The sequence below is a fragment of the Theropithecus gelada genome, chromosome 11 (genome assembly GCF_003255815.1).
Source record: "Theropithecus gelada isolate Dixy chromosome 11, Tgel_1.0, whole genome shotgun sequence".
NCBI classification, from domain to species: Eukaryota; Metazoa; Chordata; class Mammalia; order Primates; family Cercopithecidae; genus Theropithecus; species Theropithecus gelada.
In genome coordinates this window covers 7,361,515-7,385,030 of record NC_037679.1, presented here as the reverse complement: position 1 = coordinate 7,385,030, position 23,516 = coordinate 7,361,515, and the positions used below count along the sequence as shown (strand labels likewise).

At 37.8% G+C, this 23,516-nt stretch overlaps 1 pseudogene across 1 annotated transcript; it reads left to right on the top strand.

Moving 5' to 3' along the window:
- Positions 1-602: 602 nt before the first annotated feature.
- LOC112635426 lies at positions 603-3,921 on the top strand (annotated as a pseudogene). Its single transcript, XR_003121907.1, has one exon. The product of XR_003121907.1 is annotated as a CKLF-like MARVEL transmembrane domain-containing protein 6 pseudogene (transcript).
- The last annotated feature ends 19,595 nt before the right edge of the window (positions 3,922-23,516 follow it).

Genomic DNA, 23,516 nt, shown 5'->3' with positions numbered 1-23,516 from the left:
TAATCAAATAATTGATGAAAGGAAGTTTCTCTCTAAAGTCAAAGCTGAAATAATAGAATTACAATATCAACATTTTACAGCCCATAATGAATTCCTGGACCTAACAAGAATTATTAATAGCTGATATCACAAAAAGAGAGAAAATCAGGCATTATATGCTTCCTGGTGGAAGTGTCCAACACCAATTATAAAGCAGTCTTAGAAGAAAAAAATCAAACATGAACCTGATAAGCCTCTAGATCTAATTGCCAATTTATAGAAAATACAGGGCACAGAATAATGTTAAACATCACCACAGAAAGGCAATCAGCAAAATCCCAAGTGTGTAACATCATTCAGGACAAATAATCTGATTTATACAACAAAAGTTAGAATAATAGGAAAAAAAGATGGCAGAAGAACAATATAGATTAAGAGACTTACAGCAACCAATCACACTATATAAGATAATTAGGAAATATGGACATTGACTGGACTTGAAGTTATTAAGAAATTTTGAAGTATTTTTAGGATAACGGTGTGGTTGTGATGCTAATTTTAAGATTTCTTATCTTAGAAATACATACTGAAGTATTTATGAATGAAATTGTATGAAGAGGCCCAGGAAGTGATGGCCACCTTCCCGCTACCCGGGACTTCTGGCGTCTGAGAAGTCAGCCGCCCGCTTGCTGCGGCCGCCGTGCTCACCTGCCCGAGGTGATGGAGAACGGAGCGGTGTACAGTCCCACTACCGAGGAGGACCCGGGCCCCGCCAGAGGCCCCCGCAGCGGCCTCGCTGCCTACTTCTTCCTGGGTCGGCTCCCACGGCTCCGGCGCGTTCTCAAGGGCTTGAAGCTGTTGCTCTCTCTGCTGGCCTTCATCTGTGAAGTTGTATCACAATGTACTTTGTGGGGGACTTTATTTTTTTTGAGTTTGTAAGCGACAGTGCCTTTCTTCTGAGTCTCCTTATACTGATTGTGTATTACACTCCATTTTATGAGAGTTGATACCACAAAAGTAAAATCATCATATTTTTATATTACTTTGGGAACAGGATGTGTGTTTTTGTTGGCATCCAAGATTTTTGTTTCCACACATGACAGGACTTCAGCTGAAATTGCTGCAGTTGTGTTTGGATTTATAGCAAGTTTTATGTTCCTACTTGACTTTGTCACTATGCTGTATGAAAAACGACAGGAGTCCCAGCTGAGAAGACCTGGAAATAGCACTAGGGCTGAGGCTCTCACTGAACCACTTAATGCCTAAAGACTCTGGGGAGCAGATGTTAACTAAGGTAGTGACTCTGCACTGTGGTGCCTGAGCCCTGGCAGAAGCTCTTGTAAAATTTGTGTAATTGTTTAAACCACTTCTTTTGGAGAGCAAGAGGAAGGTCAAGAAGGCAGTTTTATCAATATTGTGTCAGTCACCACAAATTAGGCCAGATAAGTTTAAAAAAATTTTTTAAACATGATTGAAACTTATCTTAAATGGAGATTTTGGTGGGAGGAGGAGAGAACAATTGTTTTTTAAATCACACAGCTCAACGGTTCATAAATGATTCTGTCATTCTGTTACAAGTCATTCTTTTACTAGGCTTAGCTTCCAAATTATGCTTTATAGCTGTATAAACATCATGATTATATTCATCTACTTAGAAATTGTTTTATTTTAAAATTAATTTGCTTAGCTGTTTGTTTTGATGCTTAGATTATGTTGTGTTAATGGGAATTTAACGTATTTAAGAAACCAATATTTAAAATGTTGGTCTAGGTTTTTTTCCTTAACATATATTACCAGGCTTTACTGTATTTCACTCAGCCTTAAATGTTACAATATTTTTGGATAACTGTTATTAATTCTTTCTGAGACCTTGGTTATAGCCTAAAAACGTATGGAGATGTTGGTATTTTGTGTGTATAAAAGCAACAATATCAGCAACTTCGTGTTTATACTGCACCTTGGTTGTTGATGTCAAGTGAGAAAGAGATTGTTTTGTAACACATACAAAAATGGAAGAAACTGATACCACACCTAAGTGCCAAAGATAAGAAAGACTTTTTGCCCAAGACAGTGAAAGTAATTATAACAACAAGCTTTGACCACTTACCAAGTATCTGAAGAGATGAGTTCATACTGTGATTTAGAAAGTGGTTCAATTCTCGTGTTGGCATATGATTATTTTTACTAAAATTAATACAGCTCTGTGGGTCTTCCTTAGCGTTTTCTTTGAAGCTCGTCTGTTTTTTTAGGACCCCAGCCTTTCGTTTTTCATAGTTCAAGATGCCTCTTTTCTGTCGCCTTATCAGATAGAAATGGAGCTATGTGCTGCTGCTTCATCTCGCAGAGGTTGGCCTCTGGCTCTGACGCTTACTTTGGTCAGTTGTCTTTAGGTGGTCCTGAATCTTGGGCCCTTTTAATTGTGAATACTGTGTAGCAGGATCTTGAGAGTCCTTGTTCTTACATAGGCATTGCTCTAGTTTGTCTTTGGCAAGGAACATCTTAAGAAAGTAAATATCCAGGGAACCCTGCCCAGACTAATCCTGTTGGTGACATAAGGGAGAATCAAGCCATTCTCAAGAGATAACTTCATAACCAGAACTGTCTGTTGGCTAGCAGCTATCACAGATAGGCAGGGCACTTGGGATACGACCTTTCTGTCCAGGTGTTTCACAGACTAGACCTTTCTTATCCTCCTCCTAGAGTTTTGACCTGGGACTCTAGTGTTAAGATCATGAGCCCGTACATCAGGTCCTTCTGCACTTTGGTAGAAGTCTCCCAGGGTAGATTTCCTTTTTGAAACAGTGGAATCATGTTTCTAGGAAAAAAGTTTAATGACCTCATCCTTTTTTTTTTTTTTTCCTCATCTGGCATTTGTGTGTCGTAGATGGGTTTTAGTTTCATGAATGTGACTAATGTGGTTCTCAGAAACTGGTCAGTATGGCCTGACATAGCTTCTGCTCTGTCTTACTGACTCAATATCTTTAGGATTTGTGTCAGAGTTTGGATACTAGTGTTAGTGGTGATGTCACCACTACTTAATTGGAAGATAATGAAACCAATCATAGATGCCGTTTTTATTGGGCATGTCATCTAAGAAAGGAGAAATAGCTGGGTCTTGGGTCTAAGAATAAGGACTGATTCAGAAAACTAGTTTATGATAGGTAGACTAGAGTTTCACATCAAACTGTACCATTGTGATTTTTAATGTCATCTAGACCTATCTAAAATTCAGAGCATATCATCTGGGCTACCTCAGGGTCACCACCCATGCATTGGGCTTAGTCAAGATTGACAGATACATTCTCAGCGGGCCTGTCATATAGAACATCTTGTCATTGAGCTTAAGCTCTGCTTGTTCTGAGGTTTCACCTCCATGTGTTTCATTGGTGCAAAAATGGATCTCTTAGTTGGTCACTTAATTCTTTCTTTTTCAGAAAGATAGTATGTTCACTGGTATATTTGGTCACTCTTAGAGGCTTCTTTCACATTGTTTTTTATGGGACCCATGAATGGTTAGCCTTTCTTTTCTATTGTAGAAGGAAATAGGAGTAAAATGACCATTGTAGTAAATACGTTCAAGGGGAACTTGGGACCAGAAACCACTGTTATGTACAAAAAATGGCAAACTCAATAAACTCAAATTTAAAATAATTTTTAAATTAATAGTTATGATACATTTAATTTTATATTTTATACAAATAGATTGCTTAGAATGGTTCTCAAGAATTATAAGGGAAATGAACTCACAGTACAAAAATTTTATAATTACTATACTTAAATTATGTTTTGTTTGGAAGCTGGGAAATGTATTTTTACATTGTTTGTAGCCAATCGTTTTTATATTTGTCAATTTAAATCTTATGGGTCTTTTTTTTAATCTCTCTTGATGTCAAATTTTATAGTTTTTAAAAATAAATCCATTTAATTAAAATGTTAAAAAAAGAAATTGTATATTATTTGGAATTTGTTTCAAAATAATTTAGTGGAGATTAGGGAGTGAGTGAGGGTATAGATGAAACAAGATTGAAGATGTGTGGTTGCTCACTGTTGAAGCTGAATGATAGGAACATTAAAATTTATTCTATCCTATTTTTTGAATATTTGAACATTTCCATTAAGAGCATTATTTAAAATAAAATTAAAACATCAAGATAAAAAAGTTTTCTTGGACAGATTGGGAATAAATTAAAAATAGATATGCAGAAAACTAACCAAATGAGAAAATTTTGAAAGTATACCACCCTGGACAACAAGATGAAATACGTCTCTAGACAAAAGATAAAAATAAAACAAAAAAATAAATAAGATAAAATTAACCAGGTGCAGTGGCAGGCACCTGTATTCCCAGCTACTCAGGAGGCTTAGCAGGGAAGATCACTTGGTTTCCGGAGTTCAAGGCTGCAGTGAGCTAAGTTCACACCACTGCCATCCAGCCGGGGTGAAAAAACAAGACCCCGCCTCTAAAAAGGAAAAGAAAAAGGGATTTACTCCAGGAAAAACAAAAAGCTTTACAACCAGAGAATGTCCTATTCTATTTGGCTCAATTAGGATATACATTAACATAAAAACTAAATATTAATGTAAAAGAAAAATATTACTAATATGTATAAGTACAAATTTTGTTATATTATTTTCCACAAAAAAGAAAAAATAGATAATTTGGTCTTTACCGTAGTTAATTGAAATCCATTTTTTATTATCAACGGTTTAAAAAAGATTTTTCAGCTTCATGGATCCAGTTATTATATCCAGTAATGTCATGTAAAATTTTTAAATGGATGTCAAATTTGAAAAAAATCTCTCAATTTTTATGAAAAGTTGCACTATGAAATGTAAAGGCTTTGCAAGTTTTCTTGTGTAGTGACTAATATTTAACACTCTTTTACTGACATTGTCATTAATGTTCTTATTGTGGTAGTATAATGAGTTTAAAATTATCTCCATTGATGTCAATTTTTAAAATACTCTTTTGATATACTAAGAACATTAAAATACTTTTTAAATGTATTAAAATATTGCTAATACTTTTAATGACATTGTCACTAATATTCTAATTGAAGTGGTGTCATGAGTTTAACCTTATCTCCATGGACGTCAATATTTCTCGTCAAATTATCAATATAGTTCAATTATTTCCAGTTTGCTCATATGATTTTTTTTTGAGACGGAGTCTCGCTCTGCCGCCCAGGCTGGAGTGCAGTGGCCGGATCTCAGCTCACTGCAAGCTCCCCCTCCCGGGTTTACGCCATTCTCCTGCCTCAGCCTCCCGAGTAGCTGGGACTACAGGCGCCCGCCATCTCGCCCGGCTAGTGTTTTGTATTTTTTAGTAGAGACGGGGTTTCACCATGTTAGCCAGGATGGTCTCGATCTCCTGACCTTGTGATCCGCCCGTCTCGGCCTCCCAAAGTGCTGGGATTACAGGCTTGAGCCACCGCGCCTGGCCATGATTTGTTATTGTGTTATCAAATAATCTAAAAGCCTAACCATTTCTTCTATTTGAAATTTGTCTCCTTCTGTTAATTCATGCTATTGTATGATCAGAATTTTTGTTACAGTTAGCATCTTGATGTCAAGATAATTTCTATTGATTTCATCTTTCATCTTTCTCTCTTGTGTTTCATGGTCTTAATTTTTTTACTGAATTTCCCCTTGGTTCTTTAATTTAAAAATTTTAAGTTAACAGAATAAGAAATCCTTCATATATTTCCATATCAGGAGTCTGTAATATTTCACCTTGCATTTTTGGAAATATTCCAAATTACAGTTAATTTGCTTTATTTTTTTAATTTTTAATTTTTGTGGGTATATAGTAGATATATATATTTATGGGATAAAGGAGATATTTTGATACAGGCTTGCAATTTGTAATAATCACATCATGGAAAATGGGGTATCCATCTGCTCAAGCATTTATCCTTTGCATTACAAACAATCCAATTATACTCTTTCGGCTATTTTTCTTTTTTTTTTTCTGAGACGGAGTCTTGCTCTGTCGCCCAGGCTGGAGTGCAGTGGCACAATCTCGGCTCACTGCAAGCTCTGCCTCCCGGGTTCATGCCATTCTCCTGCCTCAGCCTCCCGAGTAGCTGGGACTACAGGTGCCCACCACCGCGCCCTGCTAATTTTTTGTATTTTTAGTAGAGATGGGGTTTCACCGTGGTCTGGATCTCCTGACCTTGTGATCTGCCTGCCTTGGCCTCCCAAAGTGCTGGCACAGGCATGAGCCACCGTGCCCGGCCTCTTTTGGCTATTTTTAAATGTACAATTAAATTGACTATAGTCTCTCCGTTATGCTATCAAATACTAGGTCTTATTTATTCTTTCTGGGTTTTTTTGTTTGTTTGTTTGTTTGTTTTGATAACCATTAGCCACCCTGACTTTCCCCATGTACCCCCACCCCCACTACCGTTCCTAGCCCCTGGTAACCATCTTTCTACTCTCTATCTCCATGAGTTCAATTGTTTTAATTTTTAGATCCCACAAATAAGGAAGAATATGTGATGTTTGTCTTTCTGTGCCTGGCTTATTTTACTTAACACAATAACCTTCACTTCCATCCATGTTATTGCAAATGACAGGATCTCATTCTTTTCACTGGCTGAATAGAACTCCATTGTGTACAAGTACTACTTGTTCTTTATTCATTCATTTGTTGATGGACACTTAGGTTACCTCCACATCTTGGCTATTGTGAATAGAGCTGCAACAAGCATGGGAGTGCAGATACCTCTTTGATATACTGATTTCCTTTATTTGGGGTATATACCCAGCAGTGGGATTGCTGGATCATATGGTAGCTCTATTTTTGGTTTTTCTGAGGAAACTCCAAACTCTTTTCCATAGTGGTTGTACTAATTTACATTCCTACCAACAGCGTACATCTTTCCTCCATATCCTCTCCAGCATTTGTTATTACCTATCTTTTGGATAAACACCATTTTAATTGGAATGAGATGATATCTCATTGTAGTTTTAATGTCCATTTGTCTGTAATCAATGATGTTGAGCATCTTTTCTTTTTTATTATTATTATTATTATACTTTAAGTTCTAGGGTACATGTGCATAACGTGCAAGTTTGTTACATATGTATACTTGTGCCATGTTGGTGTGCTGCACCCATCAACTCATCAGCACCCATCAACTCGTCATTTACATCAGGTATAACTCCAATGCAATCCCTCCCCCTTCCCCCCTCCCCATGATAGGCCCTGGTGTGTGATGTTCCCCTTCCCGAGTCCAGGTGGTCTCATTGTTCAGTTCCCACCTATGAGTGAGAACATGCAGTGTTTGTTTTTCTGTTCTTGTGATAGTTTGCTAAAAATGATGGTTTCCAGCTGCATCCATGTCCCTACAAAGGACACAAACTCATCCTTTTTATGGCTGCATAGTATTCCATGGTGTATATGTGCCACATTTTCTTAATCTAGTCTGTTCATATGCCTGTTTGCCATTTGTGTGTCTTCTATTGAGAAGTGTCTATTGAGAAATTCAGATCTTTTGACCATTTTAAAATCAAATTAGATTTTTTTCTATAGAATTGTTTGAACTCCTTGTATGTTCAGGTTATTAATCCCTCAGCAGATGAGTAGTTTGCCAATATCTTCTCCCATTCTGTGGGTTCTCTCTTCAGTTTTTTAATTGTTTCCTTTGCTGTGCAGAAGCTTTTTGACTTGATTTTTGCTTTGATTTCCTGTGTTTATGGGCTATTACTCAAGAAATTTTTGCTCAGGCCAATGTCCTGGAAAGTTTCCCCAACGTTTTCTTTAGTAGTTTCACAGTTTGAGGTCTTAGACTTAAGTCTTTAATCCACTTTTATTTCATTTTTTCATATAGTGAGAGATAGGAGTCTAGTTTCATTCTTCTGCATATGAATAGCCAGTTTTTCCAGCACCATTTATTGAAGAGACTGTCTTTTCCCCAGTGTATGCACTAGGCATCTTTGTTGAAAATTAGTTCACTGTAAATTTTTTTTCTGGGTTGTCCATTCTGTTCCATCAGTCTCTGTGCTTGTTTTTGTGCTGTTTTGGTCACTGTAGAACTGTAGTATAATTTGAAGTCAGGTAATGTGATTTCTCCAGTTTTGTTGTTTTTCCTCAAGATACCTTTGGCTATTTTGAATATTTTGTGGTTCTGTATAAATTTTACAGTTTTAAAAACAATTCTGTGAAGGATATCATTAGTATTTTGATAGGAATTGCATTGAATCTGCATATTGTTTTCAGTAATATAGACATTTTAAGAATATTGATTCTTCCAATCCATGAACATGGAATGTCTTTCCATTTTTAAAATGTCCTCTCAATTTCTCTTATCTCTGTTTTACAGTTTTAATTGTAGAGTTCTTTTATTTCTTTGGTTAAGTTAGTTTCTAGGCATTTAATTTTATTTGTGGCTATTATAAATAGGATTACTTTTTTGATTTCTTCTTCAGATTACTCACTGTTGGCATATAGAAATGCTACTGATTTTTGTACATTGATTTTGTATCCTGCAACTTTACTGAATTTATCAGTTCTGATCATTTTTTGGTGGAGTCTTTAGGTTGTTCTAATTATAAGATTATATCATCTGCAAACAAGAATGACTTCTTCTTTTCCAATTTGAATGACCTTTATTTCTTTCTCTTGTCTAATTGTTCTAGCTAGGCCTTCCAGTACTACGTTGAAAAACAGTGGTGAAAGTGGGCATCCTTGTTGTGTTCCAGATCTTAGAGGAAAGACCTTCAGTTTTTCCCCATTCAGTATACTAGCTGTGGGTCTGTCATATATGGCTTTTATTATGTTGAGGTATATTCCTTCTATTCCCAGTATTTTTAGGGTTTCTATCATGAAGAGATGCTGAAATTTATCAAATGCTTTTTCAGTGTCAATTAAAATGATCATGTGTTTTTTTGTTCTTAATTCTATTGATATGGTGTATCACATTGATGTTTGTATGGTGAGCCATCCTTGCATCTCTGAGATAAATCCCACTTGGTCATGATGAATGATCTTTGTAATGTATTGTTGAATTTGGTTTGCTAGTATTTTGTTAAGGATTTTTATATCAATATTCATCAGATATACTGGCATGTAGTTTACTTTTTTAATGTGTCTTTGTCTGGTTTTGGTATCAGGGTAATACTGGCCTTGTAGAGTGAGTTTAGAAGTATTCCCTCCTCCTCTACTTTTCAGAATAGTTTGAGTAGGATTGCCATTAGTTCTTCTTTAAATGTTTGGTAGTATTCAGCAGTGAAGCCATCAAGTCCCAGGCTTTTCATTACTGAGGATAATATTTATTATGACTTTGATCTCATTGCTTGTTATTGGTCTGTTAAGGTTTTGGATTTCTTCATAGTTCAATCTTGGTAGTGGTATGTGTCTAGGAATTTATCCATTTCTTCTAGATTTTCCAACTTATTGGCATATTGTTCTTCATAGTAGCCACTAATGATCCTTTGGATTTCTGCAGTATCAGTTGTAATGACTCCTTTATCATCTCTGATTTTATTTATTTGAGTCTTCTCTCTTTTTTCTTCATTAGCCTGGCTAAAGGTTTGTTTATTTTATTTATCTTTTCAAAAAAAAAAAACACAAATTTTTGTTTTGTTGATCTTTTGTGTTGTTTTCTTCATTTTGAATTCATTGATTTCTGCTTTGATCTCTAACATTTCTTCTAGTAATTTTGGGTTTAGTTCTTGCTTTTATAGTTCTTTAAGATGCAGTGTTAGGTTCTTTATTTGAAGTTTTTCTTCTTTTTTGTTGTAGGCACTTAGAGCTACAAATTTCCTTCTTAGTACTGCTCTCACTGTTGCATCCCATAGGTTTTGGTGTGTTGTGTTTTCATTATCACTTCTTTCAAGAAAATTTTCAATTTCTTTCTTAATTTCTTCATTGACCCACTGGTTATTCAGCAGCATATTACTTAGTTTCAGTTTTCTATTTATTTATTTTCAAAAATTCTTTGTAGAGAGGGGGTTCTGTCATGTTACCCAGGCTGGTTTTTGGAGTTTGTTTTGTTTAAGACAGGGTCTCACTTGCTCAGACTGGCGTGATCATGGTTCACTACAGCCTCAAACTCCTGGGCTCAAGCAATCCTCCTTCCTCAGTTTCCCAAGTAGCTGGGACTTAGATTCACACAACCATGCATGGCTAATTAAAAAAAAAAAAAAAAAAAAAAAACTTTTTGAGATAGTGTCTGGCTTTGTTGTCCAGGCTGGAGTGAAATGGCACAGTCATGGCTCACTGCAACCTCCACCTCCCAGGCTCAAGTCATCCTTCCACCTCAGCCTTCAACGCATTTGGGACTACGGGCATGCACCACCATGCCAAGCTAACTTTTTTGTATTTTTAGTAGAGATGGGGTTTCACCATGTTGCCCAAGCTGGTCTTGAATGCATGAGCTCAAAGCAATCCAACTGCCTCAGCCTCCCAAAGTGCTGGGATTACAGGCATGAGCCACCATGCCTGGTCCATATTGTTGAGTTTTCATGTGTTTGTATAGTTTCCAAAATTCCTCTTGTTGATTTCTATTTTTATTCCATTGTGGTCAGAGAAGATTATTGATATTATTTCAAATGTTTTAATGTTTTAGGACTTGTTTTGTGATCCAATATATGGTTTATCCTTGAGAATAATCCATGTACTGAGGTGAAGAATGTGTATTCTGCAGCCTTTGGATGAAATGTTCTATAAATATCTATTAGATCCATTTGTTTTATAGTGTGGAGTGAGTCTGATGTTTCTTTGTTGAGTTTCTGTCTGGGAGATCTGTCCAATGCTGAAAGTGGGGTGTTGAAGTCTCTAGCTATTATTGTATTGGGATTTATCTCTCTCTTTAGCTCTAATAATATTTGCTTTATATATCTGGATCCTCCAGAGTTGGGTGCATATATACTTACAATCATAATATCCTGCTGCTGGATTGACCTCTTTATCGTTATATAATTACTTTCTTTGTTTCTTCTTACAGTTTTTGTCTTGAAACCTATTTTTGTTTCATATAAATATAGCTACTCCTGCTCTTTTTTGGTTTCCATTGGTATGGAATATTTTCTTCCATCCCTTTATTTTTAGTCTGTGTGTATCTTTCTAGGTGTAGTGTGTTTCCTGTAGGCAACAGATCACTGGGTCTTGTTTTTTCATCCATTCAGCCTCTTTGTATCTTTTGATTGAAGAGTTTAGTTCATTTACATTCAGTGTTATTATTGGTAAATAGGGACTTACTCCTTCCATTTGATTATTTTTTTTCTAATTGCTTTGCAGCCTTCTCTTCCTTATTTCCTTCCTTCCTGTCTTCGTTTTGGTGAAGGTGATTTTCTCTGGTGGTATGATTTAATTTCTTGCTTTTTATTTTTGTGTATCCATTGTATGTTTTTTTATTTTAAGTGACCATGTGGCTTGCAGATACTGTCTTATAACCTATTATTTTAAACTTATGACAACACTGATTGCATAAACAAACATGCAAAAAGAAAACTAGTCAAATCTTTACATTTTAACTTAATCCCCCTACTTTTAACATTTTGTTGTTTCCCTTCATGTCTTATTGTACTGTCTATGTCATGAAAATCTGTTGCAGTTATTCATTTTTGATTGCCTCATCATTTAGTGATCTTTTACCTAAGATAAAAGTAGTTAACACACCACAATTACAGTGTTATACTATTCTGTGTTTTTCTGTATGCTTACTATTACCAGTGAGTTTTGTGCCTTCAGATGATTTCTTCTTGCTCATTAACAACCTTTTCTTTCAGATTGAAGAACTCCCTTTAGCATTTCTTGTAGGACAGGTTTGGTGTTGATGAAATCCCTCAGCTTTTGTTTGTTTGTGAAGGTCTTTATTTCTCCTTTGTGCTTGAAGGATATTTTCACTGGATATACTATTCTATCATGAAAGTCTTTTTCCTGCAGCACTTTAAATATATCATGTCACTCTCTCCTGGCCTGTAAGGTTTCCACTGAAAACTCATTTAATCTTCAGAATAGCCCTATGAGGTAGGTTCAATTATGCCTTCCATTTTATAGATATACAGGGGTACTAAGAGGGGTAGTTACTTGTCACATAGCTATTAAGAGGCAGAGCTCTGATAGCTGAGGATCATGGCAGATGGGAGGCAGGACTAGATTGCAGCTCCCACACAGGCAGACATAGCAGTGTGTGGAGATTCACATAATGAACTTTTGCTGCAGAACTACTGCAGGAATAAACGAGGAAAGCCGAGAGAACCCACAGACCCTCTAAAGGAAGTGGATAGCTCCTACAGGACCTGGGAGACACTTCAAATACTGGGAATGCTCAAGCTGTGAAAGTGAGAAAGGGGTATTGTTCACCCTCGAACACACACCCTCATTGGGGAACCTGAAGACCTAGATCATGGGAGAAAATTCTGACCTTACACAGAGCTGCATCAATTTAGAGAATTGAATGAACTACAAGTGTAGAGGAACCAGCAGGAAAATCCCTGTGGGCTCTGTGGGTCCCCTGGGAAGCCATTTTGGTCTTGTCTCACAGGGGTTCTTGGGGAGGGCTGCCAGAGGTACTGGGAAAAGACCACAGGGAGAAGGAAACCTCCAGCTGAACTTTGTAACAATTCCAACCAAACGTGAAGTCTCCTGGTCAGAAATCAGAGAAAGGCATGAAGCTGACATGCAGACTCCTCAGGCGGGGAGGCACAAAAGCCCTGCCTTCTTTCACAGCTGGGAGACTGGTTGCCTGGGGCAAGTTCTCAGCCCTGTTTGCCCACTGCCTGGAAACAGACTCCGTGCTGTTGGGAGGTGGGCACAATGGGAGTGAGACTGGCCTTTTGGGTTGTGTGGGAGCTGGGTGAGGCCTGTGATTGCCTGCTTTCTCCCACTTCCCTGACAACCTGCATGATGCAGCAGAGGCGGCCATAATCCTGCTGGGACAATAACTCTATTGACCTAACAACCAGACCCCCATCCCTAGCAACAGCCACAGCAAGACCCACCTAATGAAAGTCTGAGCTCAGACACATCTAGCCCTGCCCCCACCTGATGGTCCTTCCCTACCCACCCTGGTAGCTGAAGACAAAGGGCACATGCTCTTGGGATTTCTAGGGCCCTACTGACCATCTGATCCTCACTATACTATCACAGCTGATGCTCTCTTGAAAATGCCACCTCCTGGCAGGCCAACCAGCACAAAAAGAGTATTAAACAACCAAAACTAAGTACCTTCACAGAGTCCATTTCATCTCCCTAACACCTCCACTGGAGTAGGTGCTGGTATCCACAGCTGAGAGACCTGCGGATGGTTCACATCACAGGACTTTGTGCAGAGAGGCCCCAGCACTAGCCTGGAGCCTGGTAGACCTGCTGGGTGGCTAGATCCAGAAGAGAGATGACAACCACTACAGCTTGGCTCTCAGGAAGCCACATCCCTAGGAAAAGGGGGAGAGTACTACATCAAGGGAACACCCTATGGGACAAAATAATCTGAACAGCAGCCTTGAGCCCTAGACCTTCCCTCTGACATAGCCTACCCAAATGAGAAGGAAGAAGGAACCAGAAAAACAATTCTGTTAATATGACAAACCAAGGTTCTTTAACACCCCCCCAAAAAAATCACACTAGCTCACCGGCAATGGATCCAAACCAAGATGAAATCCCTGATTTACTGAAAAGAAATTCAGATCAGTTACTAAGCTAATCCAAGAGGCACCAGAGAAGGGTGAAGTCCAATTTGAAGAAATTTTTTAAAAATGATACAAGAAATGAGAGAAGAACTCTTCAGTGAAATAGCATAAATAAAAAACAATTGAAACTTTGGGAAATAATGGATGCACTTAGAGAAATACAAAATGTCCTGGAAAGCCCCAGCAAAACAATCAAACAAGCAGAAGAAAGAACTTCAGAGCTCAAAGACAAGGTTTTCAAATTAACCCAATTCAACAAAGACAAAGAAAAAATGAACAAAGCCTCCAAAAAATTGGGATTATGTTAAATGACCAAACCTAAGAATAATTGGCATTCTTGAGGAAGAAGAGAAATCTGAAAGTTTGGAAAACATATTTCGGAGAATAATCAAGGAAAACTCCCCTGACCTTGCTAGAGACCTAGATATCCAAATGCAAGAAGCTCAAAGAACACCTGGGAAATACATTGCAAAAAGATTATTGTCTAGGCACATTGTCATCAGGTTATCTAAATTTAAGATGAAGGAAAGAATCTTAAGAGCTGTGAAGCAAAAGCACCAGGTAACCTATAAAGGAACACCGATCAGAGTAACAGCAGATTTCTCAGCAGAAACCCTACAAGCTAACAGGAATTGGGACCCTGTCTTCAGCCGCCTTAAATAAAACAATTATCAGACAAGATTTTTGTATCCAGTAAAACAAAGCTTCATAAATGAAGGAAAGGTACAGTCTTTTTCAGACAAACAAATGCTGAGGGAATTAGCCACTATTAAGCTAGCACTACAATAACTGCTAAAAGGAGCTCTAAATCTTGAAACAAATCCTAGAAACATATCAAAACAGAACCTCTTTAAAGCACAAATCTCACAGGACCTATAAAACAAAAATACAATTTAAAAAACCTAGAGTATGCAGACAACAAATAGCACAATGAATAGTATAGTACCTCACATCTCAATACTAACATTGAATGTAAATGGCCTAAATGCTCTACTTAAAAGGTACAGAATGGCAGAATAAATAAGAATTCACCAAGCATCTGCTGCCTTCAAGGGACTCACATAAACTTAAGGTAACACATAAGGACTCACATAAACTTAAGGTAAAGGAGTGGAAAAATACATTCCATGGAAATGGACACCAAAAGTTAGAAGGAATAGCTGTTCTTATATCATACAAAACAAACTTTAAAGCATCAGCAGTTAAAAAAGATAAAGAGGGACATTATATGACGATAAAAGACCTTGTCCAACATGAAAATATCACATTTTTAAATATATATGCACCTAATACTGGAGCTCCCAAATTTATAAAATAATTACTACTAGACCTAAGAAATTATATAGATGGCAACACAATAATAGTGGGGGACTTCAATACTCCACTGACAGCACCAGACAGGTCATCAAGACAGAAAGTCAACAAAGAAATAATGGATTGAAACTATACCCTGAAACAAATGGACTTAACAGATACTTACAGAACATTCTACCCAACAACTGCAGAATATACATTCCATTCATCAGCCATGAAAGTTTCCCCAAGATAGACCATATGATAGGCCACAAAACAAGTCTCAGTAAATTTAAGAAAATTGAAATTATATCAAGTACTCTCTCAGAACACAGTGGAATAAAACTGGAAATCAACTCCAAAAGGAACCTTCAAAGCTGTGCAAATACATGGAAATTAAATAACCTGCTCCTGAGTGATCATTGGGTCTAACACGAAACCAAGATGGAAATTTAAAAATTCTTTGAACTGAACAACAATAGTGACACCACCTATTGAAACCTTTTGGATACAGCAAAGGTGGTCCTAAGAGGAAAGTTCATAGCCCTAAATGCTAACATCAAAAAGACTGAAAGAGCACAAACTGCCATTCTAAGATCACACTTCAAGGAACTAGAGAAACAAGAACAAACCAAATCCAAATCCAGCAGAAGAAAGGAAATAACCAAGATCAGAGCAGAACTAAATGAAATTGAAATACATATATATATATATATTTATTTATATATATATATAAAACAAAAAGCTGATTCTTTGAAAAGATAAGTAAAATTGAAAGACGATTAGCAAGATTAAGATTAACCAAGAAGAAAGAAAATCCAAATAAGCTCAATTAGTATCAAAATGGGAGATATTAAAACAGACACTACAGAAATACAAAATATCATTCAAGACTACCATGAACACCTTTACTTGCATAAAGTAGAAAACCTAGAGGACATGGATAAATTCCTGGAAAGATACAACTCTCCTACTTGAAATCAGGGTGATATCCTGAACAGATCAATAACAAGCAGTGACACTGAAAGGGTAATAAAAAAAATTACCAACAAAAAAAAAGTCCAGGACCAGATGGATTCACAGCTGAATTCTACCAGTCAAAGAAGAATTGGTACCAATCCTATTGACGCTGTTCCACAAGATAGAGAAAGAAGGAATCCACCCTAAATAATTCTATGAAGCCAGTATTACCCTAATACCAAAACCAGGAAAGGACATAACAAAAAAAAAAAAAAAAGAAAGAAAACTACAAACAAATACCCCTGATGCACATAGATGCAAAAATCCTTAAAATACTAGCTAACCGAATCCAACAATATGTCAAAAAGGTAATCCACCATGATTAAGTGGGCTTCATACCAGGGATGCAGGGATGGTTTAACATACACATGTCAATAAATGTGATATACCACATACACAGAATTAAAAACAAAAATCACATGATCATCTCAATAGATGCAGAAAAAAACATTTGACAAAATCCAGCATCCCTTTGTGATTAAAACTATCAGAAAATTCTGCATACAAGGGACATACCTCATTGTAATAAAAGCCATCTATGACAAACCCATAGCCAACATAATACTGAATAGGGAAAAGTAGAAAGCATTCCCTCTGAGAACTGGAACAAGACAAGGATGCCCACTCTCACCACTTCTATTCAACATAGTACTGGAAATGCTATCCAGAGCAATTAGACAAGAGAAAGAAATAAAAGGCATCCAAATCAGTAAAGAGTAAGTCAAACTGTTGCTTTTTGCTGATGACATGATTGTATACCTAGAAAACTCTGAAGACTCCTCCAAAAAGCTCCTAGAACTGATAAATGAATTCAACAAAGTTTTAGGATACAAAATTAATGTACAGAAATCAGTAGCTTCCCTATATACCAAGAGTGACCAAGCTGAGAATCAAATCAAGAACTCAACCCCTTTTACAATAGTTGCAAAAAGCAAAACAAAACAAAAACAAACAAACAAAAAAACTTAGAAATATACCTAACCAAGGAGGTGAAAGACCTCTACAAGGAAAACTACAAAACACTGCTGAAAGAAATCAAGATTAGTCCAGGACTTAAATCTAAGACCTAACGCTATAAAAGCTCTGGAAGATAACATCAGAAAAGCCCTTCTAGATATTGGCTTAGGCAAGGATTTCATGACCAATAATCCAAAACCAAATGCAATATAAACAAAGACAAATAGGTGGGACTTGATTAAACTAAAGGGCTCATGCACGGCAAAAGGAATAAGAGCAGAGTAAACAGGCAATCCTCAGAATGGGAGAAAATCTTCACAATCTATACATCTGAGAAAGGACTAATATTCAGAATCTCCAAGGAACTCAAACAAATTAGTAAGAAAAAAACAAATAATCCCATCAGAAACTGGGCTCAAAACATGAATACAAAACTCTCAAAAGAAGATATACAAGTGAGGGGGCGCCCAAGATGGCCAAATAGGAACAGCTCCAGCCTCCAGATCCCAGTGTGAGTGACACAGAAGATGGGTGATTTCTGCATTTTCAACTGAGATACCAGGTTCATCTCACTGAGGTGTGTCAGACAGTCGATGCAGGTCCGCGAGTGCAGCCCAACCAGCAAGAGCTGAAGCAGGGCAAAGCATTGCCTCACCTGGGAAGTGCAAGGGGGAAGGTAATTCCTTTTCCTAGCCAAGGGAAACTGAGACACACAACACCTGGAAAATTGGATAACTCCCACCCTAATACTGCACTTTACCAAGGGTCTTAGCAAATGGCACACCAGGAGATCATATCCCACGCCTGCCTGGAGGGTCCCATACCCACGGAGCCTCCCTCATTGCTAGCACAGCAGTCTGAGATCTAACTGCAAGGCGGCAGTGAGGCTGGGGGAGGGGCGCCTGCCATTGCTGAGGCTTAAGTAGGTAAACATAGCCTTCAGGAAGCTCGAATTGGGTGGAGCCCACTGCAGCTCAAGGAGGCCTGCCTGCCTCTGTAGACTCCACCTCTGGAGACAGGGCATAGCTAAACAAAAAGCAGCAGAAACGTCTGCAGATGTAAAAGTCCCTGTGTGACAGCTTTGAAGAGAGCAGTGGTTCTCCCAGCACAGAGGTTGCGATCTGAGAATGGACAGATTGCCTGCTCAAGTGGGTCCCTGACCCCTGCAGACTGACACCTCACACCTGACATGGCTGGGTACGCTCCTGATCCGAAGCTTCCAGAGCAAGAATCAGACAGCAACAGTTGCTGTTCAGCAATATTCTACCTTCTGAAGCCTCTGCTGCTGATAACCAGGCAAACAGGGTCTGGAGTGGACCTCAAGCAAACCCCAACAGACCTGCAGCTGAGGGTCCTGACTGATAGAAGGGAAACTAACAAACAGAAAGGACACCCACACCAAAACCCCATCAGTACGTCACCATCATCAAAGACCAAAGGCAGATAAAACAACAAAGATGGGGGAAAAGCAGTGCAGAAAAGCTGGAAATTCAAAAAATTGGAGTGCATCTTCCCCTCCAAAGGAACACAGCTCATCGCCAGCAATGGAACAAAGCTGGACGGAGAATGACTTTGACAAGTTGAGAGAAGAAGGCTTCAGTCTATCACACTTCTCTGAGCTAAACGAGGAACTATGTAACCAGTGCAAAGAAACTAAAAACCTTGAAAAAAGAATGGAAGAATGGATAACTAGAATAACCAATGCAGAGAAGTCCATAAACGAACTGATAGAGATGAAAACCATGACACAAGAACTACGTGACAAATGCAAAAGCTTTAGTAACTGACTCGATCAACTGGAAGAAAGAGTATCAGTGATTGAAGGTCAAATGAATGAAATGAAGCAAGAAGAGAAGTTTAGAGAAAAAAAAGTAAAAAGAAATGAACAAAGCCTCCAAGAAATATGGGATTATGTGAAAAGACCAAATCTACATCTGCTTAGTGTGCCTGAAAGTGACGGGGAGAATGGAAACAAGTTGGAAAACACTCTGCAGGATATTATCCGGGAGAACTTCCCCAACCTAGCAAGGAAAGCCAACATTCAAATTCAGGAAATACAGAGAATGCCACAAAGATACCCCTTGAGAAGAGCAACTCCAAGACACATAATGGTCAGATTCACCAAAGTTGAAATGAAGGAAAAAATGTTAAGGGCAGCCAGAGAGAAAGTTCGGGTTGCCCACAAAGGGAAGCCCATCACACTAACAGGAGATCTCTCGGCAGAAACTCTACAAGCCAGAAGAGAGTAGGGGCCGATATTCAACATTCTTAAAGAAAAGAATTTTCAACCCAGAATTTCATATCCAACCAAAAATTTCATATCCAACCAAACTAAGTTTCATAAGTGAAGGAGAAATAAAATCCTTTACAGACAAGCAAGAGCATAGAGATTTTGTCACCACCAGGCCTGCCCTACAACAGATCCTGAAGGAAGCACTAAACATGGAAAAGAACAACCAGTACCAGCCATTGCAAAAACATGCCAAAATGTAAAGTCCATCGATGCTAGGAAGAAACTGCATCAACTAATGAGCAAAATAACCAGCTAATATCATAATGACAGGGTCAAGTTCACACATAACAACATTAACCTTAAATGTAAATGGACTAAATGGTCCAATTAAAAGACACAGACTGGAAAATTAGATAAAGAGTCAAGATCCATCAGTTTGCTGTATTCAGGAGACCCATCTCACATGCAGAAACACACAGAGGCTCAAAATAAAGGGATGGAGGAAGATCTACCAAGCAAATGGAAAACAAAAAAAAGGCAGGGGTTGCTAATCCTAGTCTCTGATAAAACAGACTTTAAACCATCAAAGATCAAAAGAGACAAAGAAGGCCACTACATAATGGTAAAGGGATCAATTCAACAAGAAGTGCTAACTATCCTAAATATATATGCACCCATATATATTTATGCACCCATAATACAGGAGCACCCAGATACATAAAGCAAGTCCTTAGAGACTTACAAAGAGACTTAGACTCCCATACAATAATAATGGGAGACTTTAATACCCCACTGTCAACATTAGACAGATCAATGAGACAGAAAGTTAACAAAGATATCCAGGAATTGAACTCAACTCTACACCTAGCAGACCTAATAGACATGTACAGAACTCTCCACCCCAATCAACAGAATGCACATTCTTCTCAGCACCACATCGCACTTATTTTAAACTTGACCACATAGTTGGAAGTAAACCACTACTCAGCAAATGTAAAAGAACAGAAATTATAACAAACTGTCTCTCAGACCACAGTGCAATCAAACTGGAACTCAGGACTAAGAAACTCAATCACAACTGCTCAACTACATGGAAACTGAGCAACCTGCTCCTGAATGACTACTGGGTACATAATGAAATGAAGGTAGAAATAAAGATGTTCTTTGAAACCAATGAGAACAAAGATACAACATACCAGAATCTCTGGGACACATTTAAAGCAGTGTGTAGAGGGAAATTTATAGCACTAAATGCCCACAGGAGAAAGCAGGAAAGATCTAAAATGGACACCCTAACATCACAATTAAAAGAACTAGAGAAGCAAGAGCAAACACATTCAAATGCTAGCAGAAGGCAAGAAATAACTAAGATCAGAGTAGAACTGAAGGAGATAGAGACACAAAAAACCCTCCAAAAAAATCAATGAATCCAGGAGCTGGTTTTTTTGAAAAGATCAACAAAATTGATAGACCACTAGCAAATAGATGCAATAAAAAATGATAAAGGGGATATCACCACCAACCCCACAGAAATACAAACTACCATCAGAGAATACTATAAACACTTCTATGCAAATTAACTAGAAAACTTAGAAGAAATGGATAATTTCCTGGACACTTACACTCTCCCAAGACTAAACCAGGAAGAAATTGAATCCATGAATAGACCAATAGCAGGCTCTGAAATCGAGGCAATAATTAATAGCCTACCAACCAAGAAAAGTCCAGGACCAGATGGATTCACAACCGAGTTCTGCCAGAGGCACAAGGAGGAGTTGGTACCATTCCTTCTGAAACTATTCCAATCAATAGAAAAAGAGGGAATCCTCCCTAACTCATTTTACGAGGCCAACATCATCCTGACCCAAAGCCTGGCAGAGACACAACAAAAAAAGAGAATTTTAAACCAATATCACTGATGAACATCGATGCAAAAATCCTCAATAAAATACTGACAAACCAGATCCAGCAGCACATCGAAAAGCTTATCCACCATGATCAAGTGGGCTTCATCCCTAGGATGCAAGGCTGGTTCAACATATGCAAATCAATAAATGTAATCCAGCATATAAACAGAACCAAAGACAAAAACCACATGATTATCTCAATAGATGCAGAAAAGGCCTTTGACAAAATTCAACAGCCCTTCATTCTAAAAACTCTCAATAAATTCGGTATTGATGGAACGTATCTCAAAATCATAAGAGCTATTTATGACAAACCCACAGCCAATATCATACTGAATGGGCAAAAACTGGAAGCATTCCCTTTGAAAACTGGCACAAGACAGGGATGCCCTCTCTCACCACTCCTATTCAACATAGTGTTGGAAGTTCTGGCTAGGGCAATCAGGCAAGAGAAAGAAATAAAGGGTATTCAGTTAGGAAAAGAAGTCAAATTGTCCCTGTTTGCAGATGACATGATTGTATATTTAGAAAACCCCATTGTCTCAGCCCAAAATCTCCTTAAGCTGATAAGCAACTTCAGCAAAGTCTCAGGATACAAAATCAATGTGCAAATATCACAAGCATTCTTATACACCAGTAACAGACAAACAGAGTCAAATCATGAATGAACTCTACTCATGACAAACAGAGTCAAATCATGAATGAACTCCCATTCACAATAGCTTCAAAGAGAATAAAATATCCAGGAATCCAACTTACAAGGGATGTAGAGAACCTCTTCAAGGAGAGTTACAAACCACTGCTCAGTGAAATAAAAGAGGACACAAACAAATGGAAAAACATACCATGCTCATAGATAGGAAGAATCAGTATCTTGAAAATGGCCATTCTGCCCAAGGTGATTTATAGATTCAATGCCATCCCCATTAAGCTACCAATGACTTTCTTCACAGAATTGGAAAAAACTGCCTTAAAGTTCATATTGAACCAAAAAAGAGCCCGCATTGCCAAGACAATCCTAAATCGAAAGAACAAAGCTGGAGGCATCACGCTACCTGACTTCAAAGTATACTACAAGGCTACAGCAACCAAACAGCATGGTACTGTTACCAAAACAGAGAGATAGACCAGTGGAACAGAACAGAGCCCTCAGAAATAATACCACACATCTACAGCCATCTGATCTTTGACAAACCTGAGAAAAACAAGATATGGGGAAAGGATTCCCTATTTAATAAATGGTGCTGGGAAAATTGGCTAGCCATAAGTAGAAAGCTGAAACTGGATCCTTTCTTTACTCCTTATATGAAAATTAATTCAAGATGGATTAGAGATTTAAATGTTAGACCTAAAACCATAAAAGCCCTAGAAGAAAACCTAGGTAATACCATTCAGGACATAGGCTACTTCTGGTGGGAATGTAAACTAGTACAACCACTATGAAAAACAGCGTTGGGAAAGTAAACTAGTAAAACCGCTGTGGAAAACAGAGATTCCTTAAAGAACTAAAAGTAGAAGTACCATTTGATCCAGCAGTCCCACTACTGGGTATCTAGCTAGAGGAAAAGAAGTCATTATACGCAAAAGATACTTGCATACACATGTTTGTAGCAACACAATTTGCAGTTGCAAAAATGTGGAACCAACCCAAATACCCATCAACCAATGAGTGGATAAAGAAACTGTGTTATATATAGAGAGAGGGTAATACTACTCACCATAAAAAGGAATGAATTAATGGCATTGGCAGCAGCCTGGATGGAACTGGAGACTATTATTCTAAGTGAAGTAACTCAGTAATGGAAAACCAAACATCATATATTCTCACTCATAAGTGGGAGTTAAGCTATGAAGATGCAAAGGCATAAGAATGATACAATGGACTTTGGGGACTCATGGGGAAAGGGTGGGAAGGCGATGAGGGACAAAAGACTACACACTGGGTTCAGTGTATATTGCTTATGTGATAGGTGCACCAAAATCTCACAAATCACCACTAAAGAACTGACTCATGTAACCAAATACCACCTGGTTCCCCAAAAACCTATTGGTAAAGAGGATAAACTAGAAATCCTAGAGGAGATGGATAAAATTTTTTTAAAAATTAAGAATAAATAAATGCTTATTGTAGAAAAAAAGAGGCAGAGCTGGAACACAGCTGTTAATATGCAGCTCCCTAATAGTTCATTTCAATTCAAAGATAACATATAGGTTATTTGGAGGAATATAAGGGTTCAATGTTAAGATGATGTGGGTGAGAGAAATGAAAAAATATGACAAGAATAAGCGTATTGAAAGATTATGCAAAATTATTTGAAAAATATACTTTGCTAAGATGACTATAATGAGCAGACTGTAAGTTATCCACGCCCTTTCTTGGTGCTTCTCTTGGTGACAACACAGTCCAGCTCTGAACACCAACCTTTTCCCCCAACAGTGCAATATTTTCATGATCTTATGCACTAAAAAGCAGTACATTTTTTGCTCCT